This window comes from Dermacentor andersoni, chromosome 1, assembly GCF_023375885.2.
Source record: "Dermacentor andersoni chromosome 1, qqDerAnde1_hic_scaffold, whole genome shotgun sequence".
In the NCBI taxonomy this organism is placed as follows: Eukaryota; Metazoa; Arthropoda; class Arachnida; order Ixodida; family Ixodidae; genus Dermacentor; species Dermacentor andersoni.
In genome coordinates this window covers 409,734,781-409,761,357 of record NC_092814.1, presented here as the reverse complement: position 1 = coordinate 409,761,357, position 26,577 = coordinate 409,734,781, and the positions used below count along the sequence as shown (strand labels likewise).

The following is a 26,577-nucleotide window of genomic DNA, read 5'->3' as shown; positions in this document are numbered from 1 at the left end:
CTCTTTCTAATAACGTGTCTGCCCATGTGCATATCATATACATATTTCATGACGACATTGTGGAATAAACAGCTTACATTGGTGCTTGTCCCATGTCTACCCTTTTATTTCATGCCATGCCTGCTTTTTGCATTCATAAATCACGTCATATATGCACAGATGTGTGCATACTTGGTCAGCATACAAGGCTTATATCATCTCGTTTTCTGTTTCTTTCATTCGGCACAGAGAGTGTTCGTGTATATATTGGCAAATATACCCGCTGAGATAGCGACTAATTCAACAGTAGCCTGCAATCAGCCACGTGAAACCCAGGAAAGCAGGCAAAGAAAGATTCTTTTTAAAAGTAAAAAAAAATAAAGTTCTAGCAGCATCAGTGCTTGAACTTAATAAAGCGGTCAAGCACATGCACTGTAGGAAGAGCAGATTATGAGTGAAAACATTTGCTTTATTTGATAAATCGAATGAACTAACATTTTTTTTGCATAGTTATTAGGTATACACTTTAATCTGTACAAAGCATCAAGCTTGAGATTGGTGAAAAATAAAAGTATTGTAAATGTAATCACTCTCTATTATGAATAGAACATTTAAACAATAAATTTGTACACCATCACAAGGTATTGAAATAACATAACTAATTCACATACACCAATGCCTGTCCTATAAAATTTTAATTGCTTGATGTTCGTAATTTGATTGTATTTAGAACCTTACAGTGGGCTTTTTATGTAGTAACCAGGCTCAACAGATCATTTTCATATTGATCATCAGCCTATTTTTATGTACACTGCACGACGAAGGCCTCTCGCACCAACCTCCAATTACCCCTATCTTGCGTTCGCTGATTCCAATTTGCGCTTGCCAATTTCCTTATTTCATCACCCCACCTAGTTTTATGCTGTCCTCAACTGTGCTTCACTGCCCTTGGCATCCAATCAGTAACTCTAATGCTCCACTGGTTACCTACTCTATGTATTACATGGCCGGCCCAGCTCTATTGCTTTCTCTGAATGCGAACTAAAATATTGGCTATCCCCCTTTGCTGTCTGATCCCGACCTCTCTCTTCCAATCTCTTAACGTTATGCCTAACATTTTTCATTCCACCTCTCTTTTCATGGTGCGTAAGTTGTTCTAGAGCTTCTCTTTAACCTCAAAGTTTGTCCCATATGTTAGCACCAATGCAATGCAATGATTGTACACTTTTCAATGGAAGTAGTAAGCTCCCAGTCAGGGTTTGGTAATGCCTGCTGTATGCACTCCAACCCATTTTTATTCTGTAAATTTCCTTCTCATGATCAGGGTCGCCTGTGAGTAATTGACCTGGATAAACGTACTCCTGTACAAACTCCAGAGGCTTACTGGCGATCAGGAATTCTTGTTCCCTTGCCAGGCTGTTGAACCCAACCTATCTTCTACCGATTAATCTTCAACCCCACTCTTACACTTTCTTGGTTATGTCTTCAATCATTGGTTGTAATTCATCTGTGGTGTTGCTGAACAGGACAATGTCTTCTGCAAGGGAAAGGTTGCCGATATATTTGCTGTTGATCCTCACTCCTAAGCCTTCCTAGTCTAATAGCTTGAATACTTCTTCTAACCATGCAGTGAATAGCACTGGAGATATTGCATCTCCTTGCCTGACCCCTTTCTTGATAGGTAACTTTCTACTTTTCTTCTGGAGAACGAAGGTAGCTGTTGAATATTTGTAGATATTTCCCAAGATATTCACATATGCCTCCTGTACTTCTTGATTACATAATGTCTCTATGACTGCTGGTGTCTCTACTGAATCAAATGCCTTTTCATAATCTATGAAAGCCATCTACAGGGGTTGATTATACTCTGCAGATTTCTTGATTACCTGATGGATGGCATGGATGTGATCCATTGTAGAATATCCCTTCCTGAAGCCAGCCTGTTCTCTTGGATCTCCATCCTAAGGATCTCCACAAATGATCCTGAAAAGTGCTCCATGTGAAACACCAAAAGATGTTCTATGGATGCACCAACTAGGCCTTTCTTTAGATGTCATTGGGACATTAGTCAGATGTTGAATCCTGGCATAGTCTTGATGTTAATAAGCACTTGTTTGTTGATGCTACAGTCCCTGTAGCTCTCCAGGCATGCAATGTGTCATAGAGTCACTGTGAAACTTTCAATGCTTTATTGCAACTGCTTATAATACAATGTGTCAATTAGTACCTCCAGCAAAAAATAATGAATCTATCCCTACTTTACAAACCCTAGACAATCTTCCAATAAAGATCTCTATTGGTCTCATATGAAATCCAATAGGAAAACCTACAAGTCCCATATGGCCAAGCGTACAGGTCCTATAAATATTCTTGCCGGTGCTGTGCCAGGGCAGTACAATGTTCTATAACACAAATAAAATGTGTGATAGTGATACAAGCAGTGATATGAACTTGTATTGGACAAATAAACTGCTTTATAGATCCCAATAGATGCAATAGAATTAGTGATCATAACATAAACTTGTATAGGTAGCAGTGCTCGGCAAGAAGCAAACCAAGCGGACGCGCCCAACATAGAGAATGGAGGCACGGAAGGTGTCGCTTTAATAAAGCAATTATATGCATTCCAAGCTGCATATTCGTTGTACTGTAGATGTTGGTACAATTTGTTGTTTCACTGTGTAATTTCCTAGAGATCAGAGCTGGCTGCTAGCACATCTGTAGGAATGTACAGATGGGGCTATATATAGGCCAAGATTCGTTATGTAAGTGTGGTCCTATGTGTCAGCTGTTTGGCTAGGCAGCAGCAGCAACCACGATGAGCAGAGGCCAGGAGGGTTTGCCTAGAAAGCTTCGTAAAACAATTTGGTATACATCATTCCTGTCTACACCAATCTAGAAGTTGAGCTAATACACAAATACAGGCTATTAGTTTTATCAGTGTACTAAGTCTGTTTCATAAACCACTACAGGCTATCATTGTATCAGGTCTAGTTTATACTCCAATAGATCAATACAGGTTATCAGCATCATTAGTGTATCAGACTTATCATTTCATTATCCAGTAATATGAAACCTATAGAAACCAACCAAATATTTCTATTCCAATTTTTCCTAAGGAAATATAACACAACACAAGCAGAATTTAGCATAAACACAGCTGTCCAATGTCTTTTGCGAGTGTTTACAGAAGACATTCGCAGTCCATGTGGTAGACACTGAACACTGTGCATTGCATCTATATCTTTTTATTTATATTGTTTATTTAGACATACATTAACACAGATGAAGGGACTAAAGGCAGATGCAGCTGCCTAAGCAAGGCCCTCCTACCTGTACATTGCACAGAGGTGGAAAGCAACAAGAACACAGCGAAACAATACAGAAACAGAGAAAAACCAAAATCTGTGCAAAAGGCAACTAAAAAAAATTACACAAGAAGCTACAAATTGTTGGAAATCTATACTTGCATCATTCTCAGTAAAGCCTAAACAATTAGGAATAATTCTGACAAACAACAATGCTGAGCAATTGTGCAAGAGTTTAACCAATAAATAAGGAATATAGAAAGGACTGACATGACCACAGCAGCACTACGTATCGCACGACAAGCATTATTCAACAGCTTAACAAAAGATAAACTTTTTTTTTGTTAAGGCTATAAACAAACCTGCATTGGCGAATCATATTAGCACTTTCACGATTTTTGATTGCTAGGTAATCAGGTATTAGGATGAGCAAGTGCCTGTGTCCCATATTTACTTCTGAACATTGGTGTCCTAAGTCAGCTATGCCTAAGATGGTACTGTGTATTATTGTCAGGCAGAGAAGGTGAGGAGGGAGTAATATACTGGTCACATAGAATGTTCTTCTGTCTATGCATAGAAAGCATTATTTGGAACAGCTAGTTAACTTTGAGTATGTTAAGCTTAGGAAAGAATAGTGCTGTGTTGGCATTTTGTTCTAGATTTTTTATAATGCAGTGCAAATCTCTTTTTTGTAGAGCTGTGCACTGCACAGCTCTACAAACCTGTCTAAATGTGTCTCAGGAGCAATATCCCAGATTAGTAGCCAGTAGTAAACATGAGAATGAACAAGGACATAATATAACTGAAGTTTTAACCATTATGGCACCAAATTTCGAATATTGTTCATTATTGATATTGCCCTACAGATATTTGCATGGAGCTTGTTTATGTGAGGTGTCTAGCTCATGTTCTCTTCGAAAATAACACCTAACAATTTTTAGGTTTGTACTAATTCAATAGCACAGTTAATAAATTTAGTAGAAGCATTGTAATTTGAAAATAATAAAAATAATTTTCCTAATGTTCAATTGAAGTAATTTAAATATAACCAGTTTCACAATTCAATCAACAGTCTAGTAGCTACCTTTTCAAGATAGAGTCATCATCATCATCATCATCATCATCAGCCTAGTTACGCCCACTGCAGGGCAAAGGCCTCTCCCATACTTCTCCAACTACCCCGGTCATGTACTAATTGTGGCCATGTTGTCCCTGCAAACGTCTTAATGTCATCTGCCCACCTAACTTTCTGCCGCCCCCTGCTACGCTTCCCTTCTCTTGGAATCCAGTCCGTAGCTCTTAGTGACCATCGGTTATCTTCCCTCCTCATTACATGTCCGGCCCATGCCCATTTCTTTTTCTTGATTTCAACTAAGATGTCGTTTACCCGCGTTTGTTGCCTCACCCAATCTGCTCTTTTCTTATCCCTTAACGTTACACCCATCATTCTTCTTTCCATAGCTCGTTGCGTCGTTCTCAATTTCAGCAGAACCCTTTTCGTAAGCCTCCAGGTTTCTGCCCCATATGTGAGTACTGGTAACACACAGCTGTTGTACACTTTCCTTTTGAGGGATAGTGGCAACCTACTGTTCATGATTTGAGAATGCCTGTCAAACGCACCCCAACCCATTCTTATTCTTCTGGTTATTTCAGTCTCATGATCCGGATCCGTGGTCACTACCTGCCCTAAGTAGATGTATTCCCTTACCACTTCCAGTGTTTCGCTACCTATCGTAAACTGCTGTTCTCTTCCGAGACTGTTAAACAGTACTTTAGTTTTCTGCAGATTAATTTTCAGACCCACCCTTCTGCTTTGCCTCTCCAGGTCAGTGAGCATGCATTGCAATTGGTCTCCTGAGTTACTAAGCAAGGCAATATCATCAGCGAATCGCAAGTTGCTAAGGTATTCTCCATCAACTTTTATCCCCAATTCTTCCCACTCCAGGCCTCTGAATACCTCCTGTAAACATGCTGTGAATAGCATTGGAGATATCGTATCTCCCTGTCTGACGCCTTTCTTTATAGGGATTTTGTTGCTTTCTTTGTGGAGGACTACGGTGGCTGTGCAGCCGCTATAGATATCTTCCAGTATTTTTACATATGGCTCATCTACATCCTGATTCCGTAATGCCTCCATGACTGCTGAGGTTTCGACTGAATCAAACGCTTTCTCGTAATCAATGAAAGCTATATATAAGGGTTGGTTATATTCTGCACATTTCTCTATCACTTGATTGATAGTGTGAATATGGTCTATTGTTGAGTAGCCTTTACGGAATCCTGCCTGGTCCTTTGGTTGACAGAAGTCTAAGGTGTTCCTGATTCTATTTGCGATTACCTTAGTAAATACTTTGTAGGCAACGGACAGTAAGCTGATCGGTCTATAATTTTTCAAGTCTTTGGCGTCCCCTTTCTTATGGATTAGGATTATGTTAGCGTTCTTCCAAGATTCCGGTACGCTCGAGGTTATGAGGCATTGCGTATACAGGGTGGCCAGTTTCTCTAGAACAATCTGACCACCATCCTTCAACAAATCTGCTGTTACCTGATCCTCCCCAGCTGCCTTCCCCCTTTGCATAGCTCCTAAGGCTTTCTTTACTTCTTCTGGCGTTACCTGTGGGATTTCGAATTCCTCTAGGCTATTCTCTCTTCCACTATCGTCGTGGGTGGCACTGGTACTGTATAAATCTCTATAGAACTCCTCAGCCACTTGAACTATCTCGTCCATATTAGTAACGATATTGCCGGCTTTGTCTCTTAACGCACACATCTGATTCTTGCCTATTCCTAGTTTCTTCTTCACTGTTTTTAGGCTTCCTCCGTTCCTGAGAGCCTGTTCAATTCTATCCATATTATAGTTCCTGATGTCCGCTGTCTTACGCTTGTTGATTAACTTAGAAAGTTCTGCCAGTTCTATTCTAGTTGTAGGATTAGAGGCTTTCATACATTGGCGTTTCTTGATCAGATCTTTCGTCTCCTGCGATAGCTTACTGGTTTCCTGTCTAACGGCGTTACCACCGACTTCTATTGCGCACTCCTTAATGATGCCCATGAGATTGTCGTTCATTGCTTCAACACTAAGGTCCTCTTCCTGAGTTAAAGCCGAATACCTGTTCCGTAGTTTGATCCGGAATTCCTCTAGTTTCCCTCTTACCGCTAACTCATTGATTGGCTTCTTGTGTACCAGTTTCTTTCGTTCCCTCCTCAAGTCTAGGCTAATACGCGTTCTTACCATCCTGTGGTCACTGCAGCGTACCTTGCCGAGCACGTCTACATCTTGAATGATGCCAGGGTTTGCGCAGAGTATGAAGTCGATTTCATTTCTAGTCTCACCATTCGGGCTCCTCCACGTCCACTTTCGGCTAACCCGCTTGCGGAAAAAGGTATTCATTATACGCATATTATTCTGTTCTGCAAACTCTACTAATAATTCTCCTCTGCTATTCCTAGAGCCTATGCCATATTCCCCCACTGACTTGTCTCCAGCCTGCTTCTTGCCTACCCTGGCATTGAAGTCACCCATCAGTATAGTGTATTTTGTTTTGACTTTACCCATCGCCGATTCTACGTCTTCATAAAAGCTTTCGACTTCCTGGTCATCATGACTAGATGTAGGGGCGTAGACCTGTACAACCTTCATTTTGTACCTCTTATTAAGTTTCACAACAAGACCTGCCACCCTCTCGTTAATGCTATAGAATTCCTGTATGTTACCAGCTATTTCCTTATTAATCAGGAATCCGACTCCTAGTTCTCGTCTCTCCGCTAAGCCCCGGTAACACAGTACATGCCCGCTTTTTAGCACTGTATATGCTTCTTTTGTCCTCCTAACCTCACTGAGCCCTATTATATCCCATTTACTACCCTCTAATTCCTCCAATAACACTGCTAGACTCGCCTCACTAGATAGCGTTCTAACGTTAAACGTTGCCAGGTTCAGATTCCAATGGCGGCCTGTCCGGAGCCAGGTATTCTTAGCACCCTCTGCAGCGTCACAGATCTGACCGCCGCCGTGGTCAGTTGCTTCGCGGCTGCTGGGGACTGAGGTCCGGGGTTCGATTGTTGTATTCATATAGGAGGTTGTGGCCAAGTACTGCACCAGGGTGGCCAATCCTGCTCTGGTGAGAGAGTGCGTTACCGGTTCTGGTCACCGGGATCAGGCCGCACTCCAGGCCTGTTTGTGCAATTTTCTCAACACACGGTTTTTTTTTGTATTTTCCGGTGGAGAATAGCGCGGCACCGGGATTTGAATCACGGTCCTCTTGCACTGGAGACGGATACTCTACCGTCCCCGTAGGAGTTAAATTAAAAATTAATTTATGGGGTTTTACGTGACAAAACCACTTTCTGATTATGCACGCCGTAGTGGAGGACTCCGAAAATTTCGACCACCTGGGGTTCTTTAACGTGCACCTAATTCTAAGTACACGGGTGTTTTCGCATTTCGCCCCCATCGAAATGCGGCCGCCGTGGTCGGGGTCCGATCCCGCGACCTCGTGCTCAGCAGTCTAACACCATAACCACTGAGCAACCACGGCGGGTCCCGCAGGAGTTGTACGCCTCATTTAACCTACAGTGGTGCCCTACTTGGTCAGTCAAGGTGGACCAATCTGAGCTCGGTTATACCGCATGGATGGCACTCGGCTAGAGAACCTGGTATTTATGACCGGCACATGCGAGTGTGAGGCCATACATATTTGAAGATATATATCTTTTTTTTTTTTTTTTTTTTTTAGGAGGGTTCCCGTACAGTGATAAAATAAAGGAAAAGACATTAAAAGAAAGAAAAAAAAGAAAGAAAAAGGGGCGGAAAAAAAAAAAAGGAACATAACAGGAGATTTGAACTCGTGACCCTTCGATGTTGCCCGGAAAGATAGCTCAGTCGGTTGGTTCGTCAGGCCCCAGGCTACTTTCAAGCGCCACAGCTCCTGCTCCGAGCCTCACACTTACGTGGAAAGAGACTCATGCTGTCCGCGATAGTCGGTTGGAAGGCATACTTTCTAGGAAAAATGGCCGATCAAGGAGAAGAGCGAACTCGAGCGGCTTTAGAGGCTAGGAAAACTGCCTTAAAATATTTAGACTTGAGGGAAAGCTTCGTTAACAAACTATAACACGGCAATCAGCACTCGAATACGACGAGAGAAATTACTGAGACGTGGAAAATTCCCTTGAAAAAAAAAATCTGGTTTGCTAGACAAATGCTTGTATGTATTGAACCTCTTAAAAGATGAGGGGTGAAATATGCGCTCACCGAGAGGGCATCTTCAGCACGAGACATCCCCAAGGCACCTTACAGAGATGTGGAGAGCTTCGCGGCCGGAACGAAGCCTCCCTTCTCCGCCGGCCAAGAGGGGGAAACGCGCTTTCCGATCGCTCAAGGTTGCGCGGACAAAGCATAACTCTAGCGTCTAGGAAAAGCTTAACCAGGTGCGATGGCGGCACGCATAGCGTGGGAAGCTAGCCGCCAGAATAACTTATACCAAGGACTGGTGCTGATGAGGGCGAAATACCTTCGTGTAATTATAATAACCCTAATAGGACTACTTTCGAAAAAAAAAAAAAGGAAACGGCCCAGAGGGCTATACTACGAGAGCTATGACTGATAGTTTTCTATATATATATATATATATATTCATCTCATCTATGGGATCGCATGCGCGCGCTGTTTCTTTGTCTCTGCGTGTAGTACAGTTAAGAGAGCCAGTTTAAGGGCGGAGAAGAAGAAAGAAGAGAAAAGCAAAAACTGCAGCGCCGTGGTTTTAAAGCGCACCCGTGGTAGAGAAACGGAATGCGATATAAGCGTGCGTAGCCATGATACGCACACGACAAACTGCCTTAAAATATTTAGACTTGAGGGAAAGCTTCGGTAACAAACGATAGCACAGCAATCAGCACTCGAATATAATTATAACCCTAATACTAATTGTAAATATTCATCTCATCTATGGGATCTAATGCGCGCGCTGTTGCTTTGTTCTGTGTGTAGTAGTTAAGAGAGCCAGTTTAAGGGTGGAGAAGAAGGGAGGGAAGGAAAGTCTCTGAAGCAAAATTAAAGCGCCGTGGTTTTAAAGCGCATCCCGTGGTAGAGAAACGGAAGGCGATATAAGCGTGCGTGGCCATGATACGCACACGACAAACTGCCTTAAAATATTTAGACTTGAGGGAAAGCTTCGTTAGCAAACGATAGCACGGCAATCAGCACTCGAATATAATTATAACTCTAATAATAATTGTAAATATTCATCTCATCTATGGGATCTAATGCGCGCGCTGTTTCTTTGTCTCTGCGTGTAGTACAGTTAAGAGAGCCAGTTTAAGGGCGGAGAAGAAGAAAGAAGAGAAAAGCAAAAACTGCAGCGCCGTGGTTTTAAAGCGCACCCGTGGTAGAGAAACGGAATGCGATATAAGCGTGTGTAGCCATGATACGCACACGACAAACTGCCTTAAAATATTTAGACTTGAGGGAAAGCTTCGTTAGCAAACGATAGCACGGCAATCAGCACTCGAATATAATTATAACCCTAATACTAATTGTAAATATTCATCTCATCTATGGGATCTAATGCGCGCGCTGTTGCTTTGTCTCTGCGTGTAGTAGTTGAGAGAGCCAGTTTAAGGGCGGAGTAGTTGGAAGGCATACTTTCTAGGAAAAATGGCCGCTCAAGGAGAAGAGCGAACTCGAGCGGCTTTAGAGGCTAGGAAAACTGCCTTAAAATATTTAGACTTGAGGGAAAGCTTCGTTAACAAACTATAACACGGCAATCAGCACTCGAATACGACGAGAGAAATTACTGAGACGTGGAAAATTCCCTTGAAAAAAAAAAATCTGGTTTGCTAGACAAATGCTTGTATGTATTGAACCTCTTAAAAGATGAGGGGTGAAATATGCGCTCACCGAGAGGGCATCTTCAGCACGAGACATCCCCAAGGCACCTTACAGAGATGTCCAAGATAGAGTAAGTGCATGTTTATCTGCAAAAAAATGTACTAGTGTCTTTTGCATACAGTATCATATATATAGCATATAGTAGTGTAGTTTGCATGTAGTAGTTTGCATATATATTGAGGAAGTTGCAGTATATTCACAATATCTTTTGTTTATTTATTTATCAAATACTTCAGGCCCTCACAGCAAGCCCTAGCAAGTGTGGCATAACTATACAACAATGCATAATATGAATTCAGCGTAGTGACAGCACAAAACATAGGAGCTCATTTACAATGGGACAGGTTGTACAGTAACAGGAGAAAATTTATACAGTGTGAAACATGACTATGAATAAAAAGCAATCAATTTGTCAATAGATTCAATGGTCATAATCACATCAGAAGGCAGCTTGCACCATTCCTCAATTGTACGGGGAAAAAAAGAATACTTAAAGGTGTTTATTTTGGCATGGTGTGGAGTTAGACACTGATCATGATGATGCCTTATACGACGAGTAGTAATGGGCATAAGATAAGGTTGAGGACTCATAGAAAGTTTATTGTTCTTAAGTAAAAATAGAAATTTTAGTCTTTGAATTTTCATTCGTGCTTGCAGCGATGAGATGGCATGCTCTTTCATTAAATCAGAGGGCGAGTCTGTACTGTGGTATTTTGAAAAAATGAAGTGTATGACTTTCCTCTGGGTCAACTCCAGTGCCTCAACATTCTGTTTAGTGTAGGGGTCCCAAACTGTACAAGCATACTCTAGTTTTGGTCTGATGAGACTATATATAGTATACTAAATGCTTTATCCTGGGAGGAACATTCTTTAGTTTGTGGTGAAGAAGACCAAGTTTTCAGTAGGAAGACAAGAAAACATTGGTAACATGATTGTTCCAGCTTAAACGGTTTGTTATGGTAACACCGAGGTATTTATATTCATTAACTCCTATATAGGGGATGCGATGGAAGGGTGTATGGAAAGGAATGCACAAGTTTTTTGTCGGTAATCTTCATAAAAACAGTTTTTTTCAGCATTAAGCTGCATATCCTAAATGCTGCACTGTGTGTGAATTCTCTGGAGTTTAGAGTTAAGCAGAACTTTGTCACTAGGACAGTTAATTTTGTTAAACAGAATGCAGTCATCAGCAAACAGTTTAATTTGAAGCGGTTCAGTTATAACACTAACAATATCATTTATATATATTAGAAATAACAATGGGCCCCAGTACACTTCCTTGTGGAACACCTGAAGTAACTGGTAAAGTATTTGAATGATGACCATCGATGTTAACAAACTATATGACGAAACCCATGCGACCACAAATTTAGGAAGTCCATTTAGTTCAAGTTTGCGTATTAATTTTGCTTGAGATGCAGCATCAACTGCTTTTCGGAAGTCTAAGAAAATGGCACCAACCTGCCCTGAGCGGTTAAGCACTGTTGCAAAGGTGTGTGATTTGGGTCACAGTAGGACAATCCTTTCCTAAATCTGTGTTGAACAGATGAGAGCAAACCATTGTCGTTTAGAAATTTAGTTATATAGTTACTTAAAATGTACTCTGCTAACTTACAATAAGTGGTAGTGAGCGAGATGGGATGACAATTAGAAATAAGCGTCCTATCACCCTTTTTAGGCACAGGCACAATGCAAGCTGTCCTCCAATCAGAAGGCAGCTTTCCTGTGGCAAATGAGGTGCGAAAAATTATGTAGAGATTAGGTCCTATAATAGAGCCCTGTGGTACACGCGATATATATATATCATGTGTGTATAGCATATGCAATATGTATGTATATTGCAACCAGCATGTGCCTGCACACCCACATGGAAATGCAGTGGCAAGTTCCCTTATTTAGGACCTTCTGCCTAGCATAGGTGGGATATTCAACCAGCTAAATTTTTCAAAGATAATGCTATCCTAAACTATATGCAAACTAGAGTGTATGCATATGAGCTTGAGATTTCATAGTTTTGGGCTATAATTTGAACATATCAGAAAGCATTTCTTTTCTCGAAAATGGAAAGATTCAACCTCTAGAATGCCGACCATTAATGTGTGGGCAAAAAAAAGAGGCCCAGATGTGGGACATTCCTGGTAGAATAACCTAAAGTCTTAGGTAAATTTAAAGAGAGCATCTATTTGAGAAGAGGACTTGCAGATATCTGACACGCCATCTCCTGATGCACATTCACCGAAAATATTTTGCATGCTGATTCCTTATCCAAATTATGCCCATGATGCTGCATTTTGAAGACCTCACCGAGTACAATGTCTCTTCAAAGTCCACCAGACGTTTTGATTTGGATGTGGGACGTGTGGATCTTTTTGGGACGTCCATGGGGACTTTTTGTGTCATCTCGCTGGAATCAGTCAACCTTACAAACGAATTAAATGACAAGTCATATTTAGTACATCTTTTTTGTACATGTCTGCACCACACAGAGTGTAATGCCAGTAGTGCAAATATTAATTTTCACTTGAAAAATTATTTCCGCCCAAACACATGGTGCATTTATGCCAGCATTAACTCTCACACTTCTGCACTGAAAAAAAAATCTATACTGTTACTCACAACAAATGTTTACCTAGGTATGAACAACAGAACTTAACAAACAAACCTTTTCAATTTCTGAGCCTAAGCTACACTCACCCAATTTGTCCAAGCCATATATCTCCTTTCAATTTTGTTGCAGAATTAGCAAATGATGTTCTTTCAACACTAAATTGTGGAGCTAAATTAAGGTGCTCAAGCAGTTTTGGGCCAGTTAATTGCTATATTCATGCTGAAAACTTGGTGGAGAAGCAATGAGTAAGAGAGAGACAATACAAATACTGACTTTTGATTGAAGGTCTGTTTTTGAAACATTGGTTAACATACCAGAAAAACTTGCACATGTTAAGAAAATCAAGACAAATTTGGGCCTCTGTTAATATAGAGGTCTAAAGCACCTCAATGTCTTCCCACACCAAAATTATTAGAAGGATCGCTTGTCACCATAAAAAACACTAGAGGGCCGGCTGACATACTTTCCGCACATTTTCTTTATGTGGAATTGCTCACCGATTTCCTCATCAACATATGTCTCTATGTTGGAAATGCAACAATGTATGTGCAACATGAAACACTGCCTTAAGGGTGTGCACATTTTCTTTATGTGGAATTGCTCACTGATTCCCTCATCGACATATGTCTCTACATTGGAAATGCAACAATGTATGTGCAACATGAAACATTCTGCCGTAAGAGTCTATGAGCCATTGCATCTTTGCTTGCTTACAGCGTATGAGCCATTGCTGATGATAATATTTTTTTGTACCACTCGACTAGACGCCGCATTCTTTAGATGTGAGCCATTGCCCTGAGCCACTTAAGGCTTTGCATCATGGAATGTGCAAGTGTGACTGAACGAGGACATAGAAAGAAACAGATAGACAGAGACAGCACTACTTTCAACTATAGATTTTATTTTCACAAGCATCGATAAATATATACTGAACGAGCAGAAACAAATGAGACAGCAAAAAAGAACATTTAGTCGTGCATGTCGATGAACCATACACATGTCCAAGGTATGGTCAAAACATAAACTGCAATGGTTACTACGATAAACCGAGGAATCATATCTCTTTTTCAGATATCGACACTAATGGCTTGCTCATGCACCTTTCCTCTAATTTTCCGATTTCATAGGCCTCCACAATCTCCCTTGTCATCCTACTATGAGCACTATACAAAATAGAAGTTCTCCCTAGGGAAAATTCTGACAGAAATATTTTATTGGTTTCTATATAGGTTTCATCTTACTGGATTATAAAACGACAGACCTGATACCCTAATAAAGCTGACAGCCTATATTGGTATATTGGACTACAAAATAGTATGCCTGAACACTGGCAAAACTGATAGCCTGTATTGGTATAGATGTAGATATCGTATCAAGGTGGTTTGTTCTACAAAGATGCATTAATTGTTCATTCTAAAGCGAATCTTTCTACGTGAACAACGTGAACCCTCCCAGATTTTGCTGTTCTTGGTTGCTGCTGCTGCCTTTGCCAAATAACTCACACACAGGACACAACTTATACAATGAATCGTGGGCTATATATATATGTATATATATGTTGAAACAGGCATGTTCGTCTTGTCAACATGGGCACAGCATCTGGAAAAGGGCCACTAACACAAGGCAGTCACAGCCCAAAAAATCGACAGAGCAAGACACACACGACCGTCAACTTCTTCCTCCATGCTGGCACAGAACTGGTGCCAAAGTGCTCCGGTACAACATATACATCTATATATAGCCGCCGCATCTTTTCTACCCCGACATGTCTGCTCGAGGCCAGCTCTGATCTCTACGAAATTACGCAGTGAAGCAAAAAATAGTACCTAAATATCCTCAGCACAACAAATAAACAGCTTGGAATGCATAAACACTTTATTAAAGCAATGCCTTTCCCACCCTCATTCTCTATGTTTGGCGCATCTGATTAGTTGGCTTCTTGCCAAGCAATACTACCAATACAAGTTTATATCATGATCACCACTTCTATTGCATCTACTGGGACCTATAAAGCATGTTATTTGTCCAATACAAGTTTATATCACTACTTCTATTGCTTCAATTGGGACCCATAAAGCATTTGGTTTGAACTCTCTATTGCCTTGATAGAGGACTGTAAAAAATGTTTATGAAACCTGTATATTTGCTATGGGACCAGTAGATTCTGCTATGGAACCTGTAGGTTTTCCTATTGGCCCTATATATTTCGTATAAGACCAACAGAGGTCTCTGTTGCAATTTTCCCTAGGGCTTTCAAACATGGGTTTGCAGGGACAATCTCGCCAATGAATGCCCAAATGACCCGAGATTACTCTAGTGACCTTATACATTGATGCTCTTTTAGTATCTCATTGATGCATCTGCCAGTTTGACCAACACATGTTCTTGCACACAAAAGTGGAATGGCATAGACAAAGTTATGAGTGCCGGTTACAAATTGCAAAATTAGAGGAAAAGTTCATAAGCAAGTCATCAGTGTCGCTATCTGAAAAAAAATGATTCCTTGGTTTATCATTGTAAGTATTGCATTGTATGTCTGGACCAAGCCTTGGACATGTGTACAGTTCATCGACATGCACCAGTGAATGGTCTTTTTTGCTCTCTTGTTTGTTTGCGCTTGTTTGGTATATACTTATTGATGCGTGTGAAAATAAAATCTATAGTTGAAAGTAGCACTGGTGCTGTGTATCTGCTTCTTTCTACGTCCTCATTCATTTGCACTTACACATTTCATCATGGAATCAAACCAACTAGCCCGCCAACATGTTTTAAGGCTTTCGCCTTAATATATTGTAGAATGCCTCTCTGACCACAGACATAGCACTGAAGCTGTTCACTACCTGGCCCAGGTTTTCATATCTGGAATAAAGTCAGAGAGTGATACGATACACATATATCAGGACAATAGTGTGCATTCGTATGCATGTACAATATTTGTCGGGCATTATACATATGTGCTAATGAACAATGCTGCAAAACAAGGAAAGAGAAGAATGTTTGTGCCCTCATTCTTTTGCATCTTTGCACATTATTTACAATAAACGCATTCCAGCTCGCCCAACTTGCAACTGTTCTACCTTTGAAGCCACCGCATGCACAAATTGTGCTGTCGCCAGTCTATGCATTTTCCTTACTCCAAAGCATCAGAGAGGATCCTCACTTTTGTGGGCATTCAGAGTGCAAAGCATTTCACAAAAGCCCTATATAACCTTGCCTGATCATGGCAATTGCAGCGTGGCTTTGAGACTTTTGACAAAGGTTATACTATGCTTGGATATAGCACTTATCTGCTTGCACAACTAGGCCAACTCACATACATTTAAATACTACTGAGTAAGCACATAAAGTTCAGTGGTTTTGCTGCAGCAATGTGGTGTGAAATGTTGGAGCATTCATTTTGTATTGCTACTAAGATAATTCCTGCACTACTGGTAGTTTCATTTCTGTAAACACATACAACAACAACAAAAAGGTTAATCACTCCCCACCACAATTAAGTCTTGTGTGATTACATGCAAAATATAAGACTATGCTAGCACCTCGCTGTGCAGAAATAAGGCACAGCGCTCAAGTATTACTATAAAAGCGTCCTTCACAATAATTTTTCAACTGCACGAAAAAAGACAAGAGGGGTGATTTATTTCAACACACATACTTGGATGCAGTAATCCTACTTTTTGGCTTCCTTAATGTAGCCTAAAGAGATGAACAAATGCCAACCTGCCCAACTATTTATGACAGTTCATGATTATGTGTAGGAAAAACAAGAAGGGAGGAAAATAAATAAATAAATAATAAAAAATAAAGAGATGTATTATAATAATTGCCGTCGATGCCCTGCCTTAATATATGCACCAGTTTATCAATATTTATAATCAGCCTAAGGTAACTAAATGTGCTCTATGTTTAATTATCTTCCTAAGCCACTAAAACTTGAAAAAATATTTGCAGACAATTTCGTTGGCTCCCTAGCACATATTATTTTAATTATGTAATAATTTTCGATCGTCAGGAGTTCTCTTATTCTTGGTAAATTATCCGTTAATACGCTCACAACTTGCGGCTATCGGAGATTATTCGCACACCTACACATCGAGAGCAATAAAAACGCCAAAAGAACTCACAACAGCTACATATATCCACTGCAACACATAATTGTCTGCAAAGGGGCTTTACAACAACCTTAGTTAGCATGCAGTGAAGCGCTATCGGTCATCCTTTTAAGCGCAGTGAAAAACTTTGTACCGCCTCATACATTCTTGATATTTTATGTCTCGCAGGTAGCCACTAATAGCTGTTTACCTGCGAAGTAAGTTTTTGCGGCATATTGTGATGAGTTTCAGGGGCTGTGATTGTATCGGCTTCACCGCGACAAACTTGTTGGGCAGCGAGGGATGCCGTTGGTTTCAACTCTATTTCTGATTGCACTGTACGATGACAGATCATTCGCAACTAAATATAGGAACGATTTACGTAAAGCTGCAGTGTTGTAGTGTCTTCATGCCGGCGAGAAATTTCAATTTCGCCTTTTTTCTTTCTTTTTGCGCACGTAATATTTGTTACGTGTACTGCAGAGAAGCTGTATGTCAAACATGCACGTTTTTTACTCGTTACACTATTTCTAAGAAATGAATCGTTTTAACAATGAACTGCTGCGCATAGTCACACTAATTTCGCAAGAAATCCTTGCAAATTGGTGTTTGTACTACATGTCTTTTGGTGTGTGCAGCGTTATCGAATCCTTTTGCTGTATCCGTATCGTCCGTCAGCTGCAGTTGCCGTTAAAGCTGCGTAACAATGCACCAGTATTCAGACACTAAAACAATGTGAAATAATTTACGCTAATATTTTATGTAACATTTAGCAATTTATTTCTTAGTTCTTTCCTTTCTGTTTATTGATATATCAAGTGCGCTGCTGGTGCAGTTTACGAGTGCGGGACTCGTGAAAAATGGCGCTTTGTGTGCCGTGTTTTGAACGTATGAAGTCATGTTTGAATGTGGTCAGCAAAAACTGGAAATATTTTTTGGTAAGGTGTTCTGGCTGTACCAGAGCCTGTATCTGACTTTGTTATAGCTGCGTGATTTCTCTGTACCGCAGTTCTTTAATAATTGTATGGATAGCATCAATACATAAGCAACGTATCCACTGGCATGGTTCCTCGGCAAGGTGCCAGCAATTTTTAACGGAGTGTTTCCACGCCTCAAATTCAGTAACCGTTGTGTTGTGGCTTCCTGCTTTGCGTGTCTGACATTCAGGTCGCATACGCTGGCATAATGGGTAAAGACCGCAACTTTTTCGAGATGGGTTATGGTCTGCGTTTTTCGGTGGTTGTAGTCGTCAGTTTTTTTTTTTCCTACTGTTACTGAAACTTTCACAATCCAATTCACAGGACGTGAAATTGGCAGTTTATTTGTAGCGTGAATCAAACATTGGCTCAATATAAATCTTAGTTTACCACAAGAAAGAAGTGATTCATGCTTTATAGTATATTGCAGTTCTTCAACCAGCTGATCGACTTACAAAGGCAGACCTGTCAGAATAGCTTTTCAAAAAATGCACCAAACGAATTGGCGGAATTTTGTATTCACATTTCATGCCCATTCGGGCTACTCTGAGAAGCACTTTAATCAATAAAACACGTTGCTTGGTAGTTGGTGCATGATGTTTTACCAGTATTGGGGCGCCGCAAGAGACCAGAGACGACAGAACCAACTGTTAACACCAACCAACTGGTAAGTGAAACTTATATTGTTATCTACTGTAATGAATGCAACTTTATGGGATATCGCTATTGATTATGTCTATGGGCATGATATTATGCCTATACGTATGTGCAGTATGTACGACTGTCTATATAGTCTTGTGTTCTGGAAATAAATTAGTCGGAAATGTGCACCACACAACGTTGGTTCTGTCGTCTCTGGTCAATTGCTGCGCCACAATTCTGGTAAAAAGAACACCTTGGCTTAAATTATGTCACCAGCTCTCAGAAAAAAATTTAGGAATCAAATCTCAGTGTTAAAATTTTTGTTTTGCACAGTTAATTAGGCATTTTAATATGGCTGAGCTATTAAAACAGCAGAGATAGATTTTGTTTTTAAATAAAAAGGTGCCAAAATATGGGTGTTAGGCCAGCAGTAATAACTACAAACCTAAAGGCATAAAAGATTGATTTGGTAAATATGTAGAAATATTGGGCTGTGCAATGAACTACTATGATTGCCATATTGAAGCGTGTTTCATAAAAAAAATTCTAAAATTGCACCTTTATTGCAAGTTTTTAACAAACAATTGCCCATTTTATCAAACTTAAGTGCACTTTTCAAACTATGCTGGTTCATTGCACAGGTTTGTGTACCAAGAAACAGTACACACCATTTATACAGAAATGCATGTGAGAAAAAAATGTCACGAGTGTTCGCATAACAAGATATTATACATAAAAATCAAGTTCTGAAAGAAAAACATTAAATTTTTGAAACAAATGTACACGTACAAATCCACCAGGCTCGTAGCTTGGGGCCTCCTTGGAAGTGACACGGTCTGATTTTACATGAGCTGCAGTTCTTTTATATTGTGCCGATGTACTGCCTTCTTTTGGTGGTTTTGGTCTGGTAAGAACTTTCACAAAAACAGTCTTTCAGCGTAGAACTTTTCCATGAGTCAAGAAATACTACAACTTCGTCTTGAACATATTGTCACAGGTATAAAACTATTTACACGGTGTATTTACAAGGTGCATATGAATAGCAGCCGAGAATCCCAAGAGGCTGTTGCCACTTCATCGTCTTCACCATTGACGACCTTTCCTCTTTTACCATTGTAACACAGCCCCCGGCAGAAAAAGCACCATCCCAGTGCTTCAGATGGGGCCGTCGGTAAGGGCATGTAGGGCTTAAGCTGAGAGACATGTACGACGTCAGGTGATGTGGAACGGGTAGCATGACAGAGGTCTCGGGGATTATCTCATATGTGACATTGGTCACTTGACGTAGATCACGGTAAGGGCCTTTGCAGCATGAACGGAGTTTCTCGGAGAGCCCCGCTAGGCGGCAAGGGCACCAAAGTAGCACGAGAGAGCCTGGTGAAAAATATTTGTCACGATGGCGATGATTGTAAGCGTGCCGTTGAGATTCCTGCGATGCCAAAAGAGGAGTACGGGCAAGCGTGGGCGATGGCGTCGCAGGCATACTTGGTCCTCGAATCCTGTATCAAGGGAGTGAAGTGTCCTATGGTAATACAGGGTCACGACCGAAGAGTAAGTAAAAGGGGGAATACCCAGCAGTATTGTGGTGGGCTGAAATATAGGTGAACGTGACATAAGGAAGCGCCACATCCCAGTCCTTGTGGTCAGGTGAAACGTATTTCGATAACACGTCAGTAAAGGTCCAATTAAGTCGCTCAGTAAGGTCGTTGGTCTGGGGATGATAGGAGATAGCCAGTTTGTGCTTGGTAGAATATGAGCGTAGGATATCGGCGATGACTTAGGAGAGGAAAGTGCGGCCGTGGTCAGTAAGGAGCTGTCGCGGGGCGCCATGAACTAAAATGATATCCCAGAGCAGGAAATCTGTGATGTCGGTCACGCAGCTCATGGGAAGTGCCTGAGGGATGGCATAGCGCGTCACGTAATCAGTAGCGACAGCGATCCACCTGTTGCCGGAGCTGGACTCGGGGGAAAGGGCTAAGGGGCTAAGGAGATCCAAACCCATGCGAAAGAATGGCTCAGGTGGAATGTCGATCGACTGTAAGTACCCAGCAGGAAGCGTCGCTGGCTTTTTGCGATGTTGGCAGGGCTTGCAAGCAGCTACATAGCGCCGTACGGAATGTGCGAGGCCGAGCCAGTAAAAGCAGTGGCGCACGCGGTCGTAAGTGCAAGCAAACCCAAGGTGTCCGGCAGTTGGGGCGTCCTGAAGCTCCTGAAGCACGGTTGAGCGGAGGTGTTGAGGGACGACAAGGACAAGGGGAGGACCGTCCGGATGAAAACTGCGTCGGTACAATATGCCGTCGCTGAGAACGAGCCACCGTAACGATGGATCAGTAGCAGCAGATTCCATTCGGTCAATGAGGGTCCTCAGAGTAGCGTCATGGCGTTGCTCATTGGCCATTTCCAAAAGCTGGGAAATGGAAAGAACACTTGCGGAAGCGTCCATGTCGGCATTGGCTGGCGTGTGTACAGGGCACGGAGCAAGAAATATTTAGGAGTGGAAACTCCGCTGTTTGCGGCGACCAGAAAAGGTCACAAGCCCGCGAATGTATTTTCATGCTGGCGGCACCTGGCGGCATGGGAAGAAATTACCGCCGTTTTGGTTGCCAGGGCAACCGGTCGAGCGTGTTGCTCCCGTTCGGCGGCGCGCGCCTGACTTCTACTGAGGGCACTCTCGCGCGCTTCTTTACCGCTTGTAGCCCGAAGAGCAACTGCTGCTACGCTTCAGCCATTTGAGCACAGTAAAAAATAAAACGCGTTTTCCATGACAGCTATAAGATGATACGTAGCTTCTGGTTGTAGCCAGGGCTATCTTGCTCCGTGGCGGGCGGTTTTCGGCTTTTTGCGCTTGCGAAACTGATGACTATCTCGTTCCTAATCGCTCAAAGGGCGACCGCTTGTTTCTCGCTCTAGTGCTCACAGGGGTGCGCGTAGGAAGGATGCCGCCGTGCATGTGTTTCCGTTCCTTTTCTTTTTTTTTAAGACTCGCAAAAACTAGTTGCCCTAGCTGCTTAGCGATAAGAGGAAGATTAGCGGAAGTTTGCCACACGTGTTGCTTTTTTTGATGGGCACACAACGAAACAGTTTTCTTGAGTGCGCGCACCTACGCAGTTCGATTACGGCGTGCCCGCTGAAGCAAACACCCGGTTCGTCTGCTTGTCGTCTGCTTTGAGCGGGCGCCGCCGGAGTGAGCGCCGGAGCTGCCGGAGCCGCCGAGCCGCCTGCCGGGCGCTGCTCTTTTTTTTTTTTCCGCTGCAGCTTCTACGACGCGCCGCATGGTGCCGCCACTGCATAGGGTAGCATCGGCGCATGCAACAATTGTGACTTTATCTGGTCGCCCGCGCTCGCTCGCGCTGACGGGAGTTTCACCTCCTATATGTCTTACTCCGTGGTATAGGGTAACGGGACAAGCAGTCGGCATCCTTGGGTAGGCGACCAGACCTATACATTACCGAATAGGAATACTCTGTAGCCGCAAAGCCCGTCGTCCAAGCCTCCCTGTGGGATCGTTTAAGGACGAAAGCCGTGTTGACGAGAGCATGTTGATCCGTTACAATGGAAAAGGGCCTGCCATGTAAATAGGGGTGGAATTTCGCCACTGCCCAGACAACTGCTAAACATTCATGCTCAATAATAGAGTAGTTCTGCTCCACAGGCGACAAAAGACGGCTAGCGTATGCGATGACACGTTCATGGCCGTGTTGAACTTGTGCCAAGACGGCACCGATTCCGTGGCCACTGGCATCTGTGCGCACCTCTGTAGGGGCTGAAGTAGCGAAGAGTCCCAGAATCGGTGGGGTGGTGAGCATGGTGGTAAGGCGTGAAAAGGCGGTTGCCTGAGAGGATCCCCGTGAAAACTGCACACTTTTCTTCAGGAGATCTGCGAGAGGGCGTGTGATGGTAGCAAAATTTTTAACAAAGCAGCAGAAGTAAGAGCAAAGGCCCACAAAACTTCGACATCTTTTGCGGACCATGGAACAGGGAACTCTTCCGAGGCACGAATTTTCTCCGAGTCCGGTCGGATGCCAGTCGCATTGACGACATATCCAAGAACAGTAATCTCAAAATGACCAAATTTACATTTCTTAGAGTTGAGCTGTAGGCCGGCCTTGCGAAAGACGGCAAGTACAGCTGAAAGGCGCTCATTGTGTGTGCTGAATGAGGGCGAGAACACCATAACATCATCTAGGTAGCAGACACAAGTCGACCACTTGAATCCTTGGAGTAATGAGTTCATCATACGCTCAAAATTAGCCGGAGTGTTGCATAGCCCGAAAGGCATAACATGTTACGGTGGGAAAAGAGGACAAGGTCGTCGATGGTGAAGACAACGAAGTGGCAATGGCCTCTCGGGATTCTCGGCTGCTGTTTATATGCACCTTGTAAATACACCGTGTAAATAGTTTCATACCTGTGAAATTTTGGTGGAAATGTGGGGTACGCATCTTCGCCACGGAGCTCTGCAGCGGACGTCTCGCCCAGCCTGCGACCGTGCTTCCAGTGGAAGGCAGCGCATCTGCAGCAGCAGTGCCAACTACACATACCCAGTATGTTGCTCTACTTCAGCCGTAATACCCCGGCAAGTTCACCGGCCTCGGTGGTGTTGACGTAGAAGAATGGTTGAAGATGCATGGGCGCGTCAGCAAGGTGAACAGGTGGGATCCGACCCTAATGCTGGCCAATGTCGTGTTCTACTTTTACGGAACACCGCAAACGTGGTTTTACACACATGAGGAAGAGCTAACCAGCTGGGACTTGTTCAAAGAAAAGCTGTCCGAAGTTTTTGGTAATCCGACCGGGCGACAACTAGCTGCCAAGCAACAACTCGCCACGTGTGCCTAACTGCTGCCAAGTCGTACGTCTCCCACATTCAGGACGTCCTAGCTCTAGCATAAAATCGACCTTGTCCTCTTTTCCCACTGTAACAATATTACATTGACAAGTCTGAGCTCCAAAAGAAAACAAGCAAACTACTGGCAAAATGAGGTGTGCATGACTAGTTTGGGACCTGCCACGATCACTGTATTATGGAAACAGTCTTAGAGAGCCTAAATTAAATTGAAAGAGACATATCGACCATGAAGCACAAGCTAGCAGGAGTTGGTGCTAGAGTATTCAAGATGTCCGAGTTATTTAAAAGACTTCATGAGCCAGAGCACTAGCTAGCCTCCATTCTAGTTTTGTGTAAAACCAAAATCTCGATAAACCTAATCGCAACAACTTAAGTCATTCCAGGCATTAGTGAAGTATCGAATGAGACCGGCTGTTCAGATGTTAGTCTTTTTTGCTAAAATGATTGGGTGTCTGTTCTTTTGAGCCCATAAAGGGGCAAATATTTTCCAAACAAACGATCTGCTTTGGGGGCATTTCTGCCTCTTGTGGAATTCGGCTTGCTGGATAATTTAACTAATTTCATTGGTGCCTTCAGTGTCGAATCAATGGAAGTCAACTGCATTTTCTTTTTAGAGCATCACAAAAAAATTGCAATGTGGCTTGTCCACAGCCACTGACAGGCTTAGTTAAATCGTCGTTGCTATTCTGGAGCTACACAAAACCAAGTCGAGTGACCATAACATGCTACCATTTTGTTTTGTTCACACCGCAGCCATCATGTCTCCATTTACGAAAATACTGGTGGAAAATAACTTTGAGTCATTGTCATTAACTTGAATATGTTGGGCTGAATGTTGACACTGCTGTCATGCCAAACGGCATTTTACATCATTACAATTGGAAACTGTTTGAAAAGTGATCAAAAAGGCTTGAAGCGTGTCGAACTTGGCAGCTGCTTAGCTTCAAGATTTCACTACTTTTCAATGTTTCCCCTCCTTGAATTTTGTGTCAGATGTTCTGTATGAACCCTGCCTGCTGTTGGCTTTCTCAATGCTACAATACATACGTGTAAATGCCAAAGAAAGTAGAAAGAGGAAAGCCTCTGGCACAGTTCTGTTGATAAACCACTTTATTTGAACAATCTGAAAGAGCTAAGTAACATTTTCTCAGTGCAAATGCATAGCTGTATTTGGCAGACCTCTTGAAGATTGAAGCAGCAGCTGCTCTTTCATGGCACCTTAAAGTGGTGGGTTTTCATTCCTCACTGGACAAAGAAAGGAAAAAGAGTGAAATTTTGCAAAAAATAATCACTGTACAACATGAATGCAAGGATATGCTTTAGACTAATGACAGCATATGGTATCCGTCACCAAATAATTTGCACGCCATCATGAAATACCGTATTTATTCAATTACAATATGGTCACGATTACAAGGTAAGGGCACAGTTGGGGGACCCAGGAACAAAACTTAAGTATGCACACTAATATACGGCGATATAGAGTAGCCAACGAATTATTTAGACATGGCGTGTATCGCCTGAAATACTGTTACTAACCCAGCCAAAGTGCAATATAGCAACCACAAAATGGGGGAGAAGGGAGCCTCAGGACTTGGTGTGCGAGATCTTGCCTTTAGGTGTGGCTTCACGGCAGCGCAAATTCTGCCTTAAAGTGTAGCTTCACGGCAGCGATGTGGCAAAGCTACACTATAAGGCGACATTCGCGCTGCCGTGAAGCTACACAAATAATGAAAAGCAAAATTCATATAAGGCGGGCGGAAACTTCAAAGCTAAGGATTCTAGGGGGAAACCTCGCCTTATATTCAAATAAATACGGTATAGAAACGCCTGTTGGTCCGCGGGCATAAATGCCTGCCCCATGAAATGAACTTATATGGCATTCATATCATGGAACGTTTCTCTATCCGCCACCCGAGAACGCGCTCTGTAGCGGTCAGGCTCCGCCGAGAGATATGCAGTAGTGCAACAGAAATGCAAGTGTTTGCAAGCTATATTACAAAATAAAAATATGATTCTTTTGTTCCTGGTCAAAACAACCTTAGTCAGTGCAATATTGGTGCAATTTATCTTATGTTTCTATACAGAATAGATCATGTTTACACAGTGTGCTTCTACTTACATTCACTATCGCAGTACTGCATATAAAACAAGTTGTTTTTTCAATGGCCAAACATATATCAGGGTCACTATAGAATTTAAACAAATAAAAAGGCATATGAATGAACTAGTTGGTAATTCATAATGAGGTGACAGCACAACACGCTGACAAGGGCTGCACACAAGCACAGAGTCTGATACAATGTTTGCATCTATGCCTGTCACTTGTCCCTTGTCGGTTTTGTGCTGTATCGCTTTCTTGGATAACTTTGTCAAGCCGAATGTGCACATGTTCAGCTTGTTCAAGTCACACATTCTTCCAAGTTGTTCCCTAAAAACAAATTTTGTCCATGGTAAAGAAAGCACAGGAGATATAACTATGCTTTCTATTGTAATGTAAAATAATAATGAAAGGGTATTTACTTCAGGTTGTGAGGCTGAGCTTGCATGGTTATACAATTTTAGAGCTGTTTATAATGCTTTCAGTATAGCATGGTTAGGCAGTTTTATTGAAACCTTGCATTTTGAAGAAAAGCCTTTTTTTAACAAATTAAGCAGTTTTGTGTAAAGCAAAAATTAGCAATATCTTTTTCTGAAGCTGAGAAAATACCAATAATAATTCGGCAAAATTAAATATGTGCAGATCTCTCGTTCATTAGGAACAATATGGCACTTAAAAGGTTATCCCACAGTTTCACAGGCAAATTTAATGGCATCAAGTACTCACATGTTAACTGCAAATGTCATTTGCATGCTACCTGCATATACAAGTAGATTTATTAGTTATAAATATTAATGCCATTAACAATGTAATGATTTTTGATGACTCAACCCTTTAACCCCCTAAATAATTGCAGAAAAAACATAAGTTGCCTGAAAATTTTTCTAGTTGGAATTCTTTTTCTCGCATTGTGATCCTTAATATATATTACTAATTTGTTTTTGGTTAGGAATAACACAAAAATTACAGAAAAGGGCAGCTTTCTCTCATTGCCAACAGTAAGTCGTCTTTGGCAATGGGAGCAGCGCAGAATTGGGCTCAACAAGTGACTCTTCATTGGCAATATTGGTACAACTTCCATGGTGCATAGAGCACCGGATTGAGGGTTAAAGGGCTAAGTGATCAAACGCAAGCCT

General features: G+C 42.0%; 1 long non-coding RNA gene across 1 annotated transcript; it reads right to left on the bottom strand.

The window, feature by feature from the left end:
• Positions 1-24,432: 24,432 nt before the first annotated feature.
• On the bottom strand, positions 24,433-26,292 carry LOC129381827 (uncharacterized). Its single transcript, XR_008609961.1, has 2 exons — positions 26,168-26,292; positions 24,433-24,585 (listed from the first exon to the last, which is right to left on the bottom strand). It is a non-coding gene; the product is annotated as an uncharacterized lncRNA (long non-coding RNA).
• Positions 26,293-26,577: the final 285 nt, after the last annotated feature.